Here is a 7,079-nt window from a genome sequence, read left to right on the forward strand (position 1 = left end):
CTATTCTGTTCTCTTTTTTGGGGGGGGCGACCAGGGCCTCACACACACTAGGCAGTGCTCTGTCACTGAGCTGTATCCCCAGACCAATTATTCCATTCTTAAAGTCTTTGAGACGCATAATGCTGAGAAAAGGGCCTGCGATCTCCTACCTGTCACCTCCATGAAGGTACCTCTCATCAAAAACTGCAGTTTAGAAAATTCTATGATTTTCAAACTATTATCTACTGCAGGTTCTACTCACTGAGTCCAAAAAGCACGATGTTGACATCTGTTAAAGTTCACTGGTTTGGATTACAGCTTGCAATGTATTTTCTAAACAACCTGTGAAGTAACCCTTTCATGGTTGCTATTTTTCCCAAATCCTCTAGCAGAATGGCCTTGCAAAGATCACTGTTGTGTTTACACTGCTTTCTGCATCAACTTACAAACCAAATCATCTGACAAACCACTTCACCTCCTCAGAAATTACTGCAGAATCAGTTGCGAAGGGCTTTATTCCCCTCAGACCCTACAGTAAGTACTACGGTTATTAGAATTATTAACCTGCTGATAAGTTACTCCAAACACATATCACACGGTATCATCTCATCCAGAAGGCCTAACTGTTTTGTCTGTAGATGTAATTACATTTAGGTACCAAAACACACTCGTGCGAAGCACTCCTACAAGGATTCTATAATAAAACCTGTACCTGGAGTAAAATGAAGTACACCAGCAGTACAAATGCACAAATGTATGTGTCTACTCCAAATTATATAATTTTCACTGGAAGCTTGACTTTGTGTAAAAGATATTATTTTGGTTATGTTTGTGTTACATGTAATTATTTAATATCATTTTAACTTTAAAATTCTAGGACCTAAATTCTTTTTTCTTAAGCCTAAGAACAGACAAAATTTGTGATCATTCTTTACATTGTATTAAATATCTAATCATGAAATATCAGTGGGTGGAGAAAAGGTCTAAAGGAAGCTTTGTTACAAATACAGGTGACAATGTATCATTGGAGGGTACTGTGTGCTTCTGTAAGTCATGAATGAGTACAGAATAACAACCAACCCATTTCTCCAAGATGCAAAGAACTGTTAATACACATAAGGAAGCAGTAATGCCAGGTGCATCTTATAGAAGAAAAGTGAAACCCAGAAAGCCCTTTGTTTGGTATGTGTGTGTGGGTGTGGCCTATTCCTTACTAACAATAAGCTTATATTTAAAAAGTCATTATCTCTTTAGCTTTGAAACACTCTGGCCTTGACGGCAGAATGTTTGTTTTCTTTAAGACATTTCTAGCATAGAAAAAGAAATTTGAGTTTCTGATTCTCTCCACCTTTTTTTTTTTTTTTTGCTTTGTTCAAAATCATTTTGGTATTTCTGTTCTCCTTTTCAACATCCAAAACCAGACTCAAGCTTCAGAAGTAGTGACTGGTGATGGCGGTAGACCTGATTGAGAGAACGGACCATTCTTCTAGGATATAAGCAGCTCAGACATATTTGGACCCAGCCAGCTCATAGCAGAGTGGTCAGGGGTAACTGCTGTGCTTCGGGTCGCGACATCCCCATTTCCCTTGCTAATCAACTGAACCAGAGACTCATACCTGACCCAAAAGTTAAGCATGAGCAAGAATGCTGCCCGGCTGATGTGCTCTGTTTTGTACAGTGGTTAAGAAGTGAATCATGTCTTTCCTTCCAGGGTGTCCCAAAATCATGATGACAAGCAAGACAAAGTAAAATGGCATACAAGTTGCAAGATACACAGAGACAGGCATGCTCTGCTGTGAAGCCCCAAGACAACAGAGACACACGCACGGAAGTCGGGGGCCAGAGGAAAGCTGCAAGAAGAATCAGACAGGCCAACGGGAATAATCAGGGCGAGGCAAAGCCAGGAAGCTCGCCACAGGCCTGGCAGTGACCAGCCCAGCCACTGGCACCAGCGTGCTGCCACACTCTGATGGCTGTTCCGGCTCCCAACGGCTGGCTGGATATTTCCTGTGTTTATTCACTCCCCATTGTATCCTACAGGAAAGTGCCGCCACCACCTGTGGCAAACTACCGCATTTTCCTTGTCACCCAAAACAGCGAAACTAAAACTTCTAGCTACAAGCAACAGGTAGGAATGGTTTTTGCAAAGGAACTTTTTAGCATCTGGACAAGAAATTTCAACTGCCAACAAAACTGACTTTGCTTTGCCATTACAAAGTCTTTGTTTTTTAACTACGAAAGTAAAATTGTACTTAATGCTATAGACTTGGAAATCATAGAACAACATGGAAGAAAAAGTTATGCTTATGCCAGAACCGGAGACACTCATCCAAGTGTTTTAAAGTAAGCGTAACATGGGACTGGAATGCTGCCTGTCACTGTTTTGGCTGAGGGGGATTCCACACATACAAATGAGTTATGAGAAGACCATTCAAGGGAACTTGCTTTGTAGAATTTATAAAAACAAAGAAAACCCAAAGCCCACTTGTTAGTGTTACAAGTCCCACCATCCACACTGGGTCAGAAGAATGGAGACAGGGGGTATTTGTGAAAAGGTTTTCTTTAAGAAGGGCTTCAACAATACTACTGGAAGTCATCTCCCTTAGAGTTTGGGGGAAAATCAGTGCTTATTTCTAGGTATCTCAGGAAAGAGTGGAGAAGATGTTTCCTGAGGATGAGAGGCCGTGAAGGAAGGGGACTGCTCCAGTTCGTGCTGTCAACAGTTGGCTCTAAGGGCAAAGAAGCCTTGGTAGAAAGCAGCTGTGGGTGAATCTGCAGGTCCTCAGCAGAGAACAGGGGACAGCACGTCATCTGCATCAAAGGAGTTGCCAGTGCCTGGCCATGGGCATCTCTGGAAAACCCAGGAGCACACAGAAGAAAAGAGGCAGATTTAAACACCTGTCCAACTCAGAGTCTGAGGTCGCCCTGAAACTACTGCAGTCAAGCAACCGTCCCAGTGTACATTTCCCACCCAAGCTCGTCCCTCTCCTCACAGTCACCACCATCCACTCAGTCCTGGAGTGCTCAGAGCCCACTGCGGAAGGGCGGGGTGGAAGCCAGTGCCAAGGGACGTCAGTGCAGCAAGCAGCGTCTCCACCAGGACAAGGGGCTCCTCTTCTTGACAAAGCTGGAATTAGGCCGGGACTGGACATTCTAATTATCTCCTGATTACTCCAAAATGACCAAAAGACTTCCATTATATGAGTGAGCAGCAAGGTCATGGGAGTCCCTTGTTTTTATTTAAGGAGAAAACAGATAAAACTAAAATGCTTTCTGATCATACTCCGTAACTCTCTCTTGCGCATGTGTGTATGTATGTTTAAAAAGTGCTTGTGTACTAAACATACTGTTGTGCAAATACACTTCAGATTTAATAGCATAGTAACAATGTTTGTGCTATGTCAATATTCTACCAGTGCATCCTGTGTACCTTCTCCCTTATTGTTGGATACATAAGTTATTTCTAATTTTTCACAGTTAAAATATTAAATATAATTCAGGCTGGTACTATGTACAACTCTATTTAATTTTGTAGAATAAACTTCTTTGAAGTGGATTTATTATGCCAAAGGATGAACATATTTTAATAACTTATGAAATATATAGACAAATTACTTTAAAGATTGTATCAAATTTTTCTCCATATAAAGGTTCATTTCCCATACCTTCAGCCAACTAGCTAGTATGATTTTTAATTTTTGATAATCCAAAAGGTCCAAAACAAACAAAAACAACAGAAAGAGTTCTATCTCTTTCCCTTTTGGGTTGCTGAACATTATTTCATATGTTTGCAGAATTTGAGTAGTTACTTATGACTCATCTACTCAATACCTTGACTTACTATTTTAACCTGAGTGTCCTGAAACTAATGGCTCCATGATGTTTAAGATAAAGCATGAAAAGAATGACAAGGTTGACAACTCTCAGTATTTGCTTCAGAGTGTCGCTCACACGTTGGTCTAAACAGCAGTAACATGCACCACATGCCACGCCCAGGCCGAATACTGCCTTCTGAACACCTCACTTTCTTGGCTGTTTGCTTCTTTTTTGTCCTTGCCTCTCTGTTCAGGCTGGAATAAGCACAGTGATGTAATGTAGCCTAGCCATACAGACACTAGTGTCATGGACACTATCATTATCTCTATCTCTTTCTAGTGAACTGCCCCAGACTGCCACAGAATTACTGCCTGAGCTGATATGTGTGTGCCGGGGCTGAATAGCAGAGATCAAGTGATGGATTCCAACTCCCTTTTGTAACATGAGCTCATGAAATAACATTGATGTCTCATTTTTCTTATCTGTGGAGCTGAGCTCTTCATGTCCAACGTCTACTTTACCTGTCTGGATTGGTTTCCCGCTATTTACTCATCTAAACACTAAATTTCAAGCGTTCCATGGTTGTTACGCCTTCTGGGCCATTTTCCAAGTTTCTCTTCTGCGTACAGCTCCCTTCCTACAGACTCTGTGCATCACCCAATTCAGTGCTGGCACTTAGCTAAAGAGTTGAATAATGTCTTTTTGACTAAAAAAAAATTCAACTATAGTGAGCATTTAAATGTGTAAGGATGAAGAGAAAACCCGTGAAGAAAAAGATACAGAAAAAGTATCTGTGATAAAACACATGACACAACAGAGCATTGTAACCGAAAACAAAGAACCTTAGGGTAAGAACCATGAAGAAGGGTAAGATTAATTCTAGCTAAGTGCGGGAAGAGCACGTGTGAAGAGGGACCTCAAAGTTAAACCAGAATTTCTAGAGTATAGACCCTGTTAAGGTAGGGTCTTACCCACTGCTTTCCATCTATAGTGACGCTCATTCTGCAATAAATGACTCAGTGATCTGGAAAGTAATTTTGGTGTGTGTTTACGGGGGATTCATTGGCATAGAGAATAATCTGAGCAGAGGAAGTAAGTGGATGATTTAGCTTTGTTTTGTCCTGGTTGTGATAATGGTATACAAAGTTCTTATTTGCCAACCCTACATCTGAAAAACTTGTTGAATTATTCATTGAGATAAATTATTAATATTTTCATTACTGTACTGTGTCATCAGGCTATAAATAAAAAGTTCCTGAAATTCTCTCAATTCCTTGGTAAATCCACGTGAGAAGATTTGACACTAATATCACAGAAGTCTTCTAGAAGCTCCGTATGAACTCAGGAAAAAACAAGGTTTGAAGGGGAAGCTAAGATTTTCTGCCTCAGGCCATCAGCTCACTCACACAGCTGCACCAACATACTGCATGATTCTCCCTGATGCAACGAAGCTGGAGAGGGAAAGGTAAAAAACACACCCTCACTTCTTCTGTGTCAGAAAATGCTCTGTGCCTTTTCCTATTTAAAATGTATAGGATCTAAAAGTAAAATAAAAATAGTTAAATCTCATTGCGATGTGCCAGGCTGTTAAAAATCAGTGAATGCACTCAGTTACCTTATCTTTAACAAGAGATCAAATATGTTCGCTGGAAGAAAGACAACCCCTTTAATAAATGGTGCTGGAAAAACTGGCTCTCCATATGCCAAAGACTAAAACTAGACCCATGTCTGTCATCATGCACTAAAGTCAAAATGGATAAAGATCTAAATATTAAAACAGAGAAAATAAATCTACTAGAAGACAAAGTAGATAGAAATCTTGAAGACATAGGGATAGAGAAACAGTTCATAAACCAAACCCAAACTGCATGAGAATACCTCAAAGAATCAACAACTAGGATCTCATCTTCTTAAAAAGTTTTTGCACCTCAAAGGAAATCACCAACAAAGTGAAAAGGAAACCCACAGAATGGAAAAAATATTTTATTTAACTGTCCCTCAGACAAAGGACTTCTATCTAGTACAAATAAAGAATTGAAAAAAATCAGACCCTCCCCAAATTCAAAGACCCAATCCAAAATGGGCATGTGAGATAAATACACAGTTCTCAGATGACGAAATACAAATGGCAAATAAATACATTAAAAAATGTTCAACATCATTGGTTATTGGAGAAACACTAATTAAAACAACACTGAGATTCCATCTCACCCTACTAAGAATGGTTATCATCAAAAAATCAACCAATATGGGGTGGGATTTAGCTCAGCAGCATAAGCACCTGCCTGGCAAGTGTGAGGTCATAAATTCAAAAAGGAAAAAAAAATCAACCAATAACAAATACTGGCAGGGCTGTGGGTAAAAAGAAACCCTTCTCCACCGTTGGCGGGAGTGTAGATTGGTACAAGCACTGTGGAAAACAGTGTGGAGATTCCTCAGAAAGTAGCATTACCAGTCCCACTCAGCCCAGCTATTCCCCTCCTGGGTATTTTCCCAGAAGAATTAAAAATACAGTGACATATGTGCACCAAGATTTATAGGGCACAATTTATAATAGCTAAGTCTTAGAAACAACCCGAATGCCCATCAACTGAGGAATGGATAAAAAAGATGTGGTATGTTTATACAATGGAGTACTACTCAGCTATAAAGAAGGATAATATTGAGGCTTTTTTTGGAAAAATGGAAGCAATTTGAGATCATACTCATAAATGAAATAAATCAGACTGTCATGTAAACATTGTATTGTCTCTCTAGCGTAAAAAACTGAAAGAATAAATAAGATCCAAAATGTACAACAGATATTGTGAAAGGGGAAGAAACTGCTCAAAAGTAAAGAACAACTGAGATGGGGGAAAGGAGAAAAGAAGGGAGGGAAAACACACACGCACACACATGCACACGCGCACACACACACACACACACACGCAAGGTACCTAAGATAATAATCCTGCTAATTTCTATCAGTTCATTGAAAAGAGTGATTTGTTTTTATCCTGTTTGATCAGTGTTTCATGCCCATATTTTGTACTCTGAGCAAACTGCTTTGAAGATAACAACATGAAATATATTAACCATTATTACTCTATTATCTTTTTTAAAATTCTCTATCATTTTTATTGTTTTTTTCTCTCTAAAACAAAAAAATTAGTGACCGTGTAGTGCAAGTTACCAAAGGTGATGAAAAGTTTGAGGGGAAGCCAGCAATGGCACAATCAACGCGTCTTTTTTTAAACCCCAGTCTTTCTTTAGGATTTTAGAGTCCAATAGTGACCTGAATGGGT

The 7,079-nt window shown here is 39.6% G+C and overlaps 1 protein-coding gene across 2 annotated transcripts in view; it reads right to left on the reverse strand.

Annotated features, from left to right (window-relative positions):
• Exph5 (exophilin 5) overlaps positions 1 to 7,079 on the reverse strand; it is a 74,949-nt gene that overhangs the window by 46,566 nt on the left and 21,304 nt on the right. The gene's annotated exons all lie outside the window — the stretch shown is intronic.

The sequence above is a fragment of the Cavia porcellus genome, unplaced genomic scaffold (assembly GCF_034190915.1).
Source record: "Cavia porcellus strain 051 isolate PalLab524CR breed Dunkin Hartley unplaced genomic scaffold, mCavPor4.1 scaffold_9, whole genome shotgun sequence".
Taxonomy (NCBI): Eukaryota; Metazoa; Chordata; class Mammalia; order Rodentia; family Caviidae; genus Cavia; species Cavia porcellus.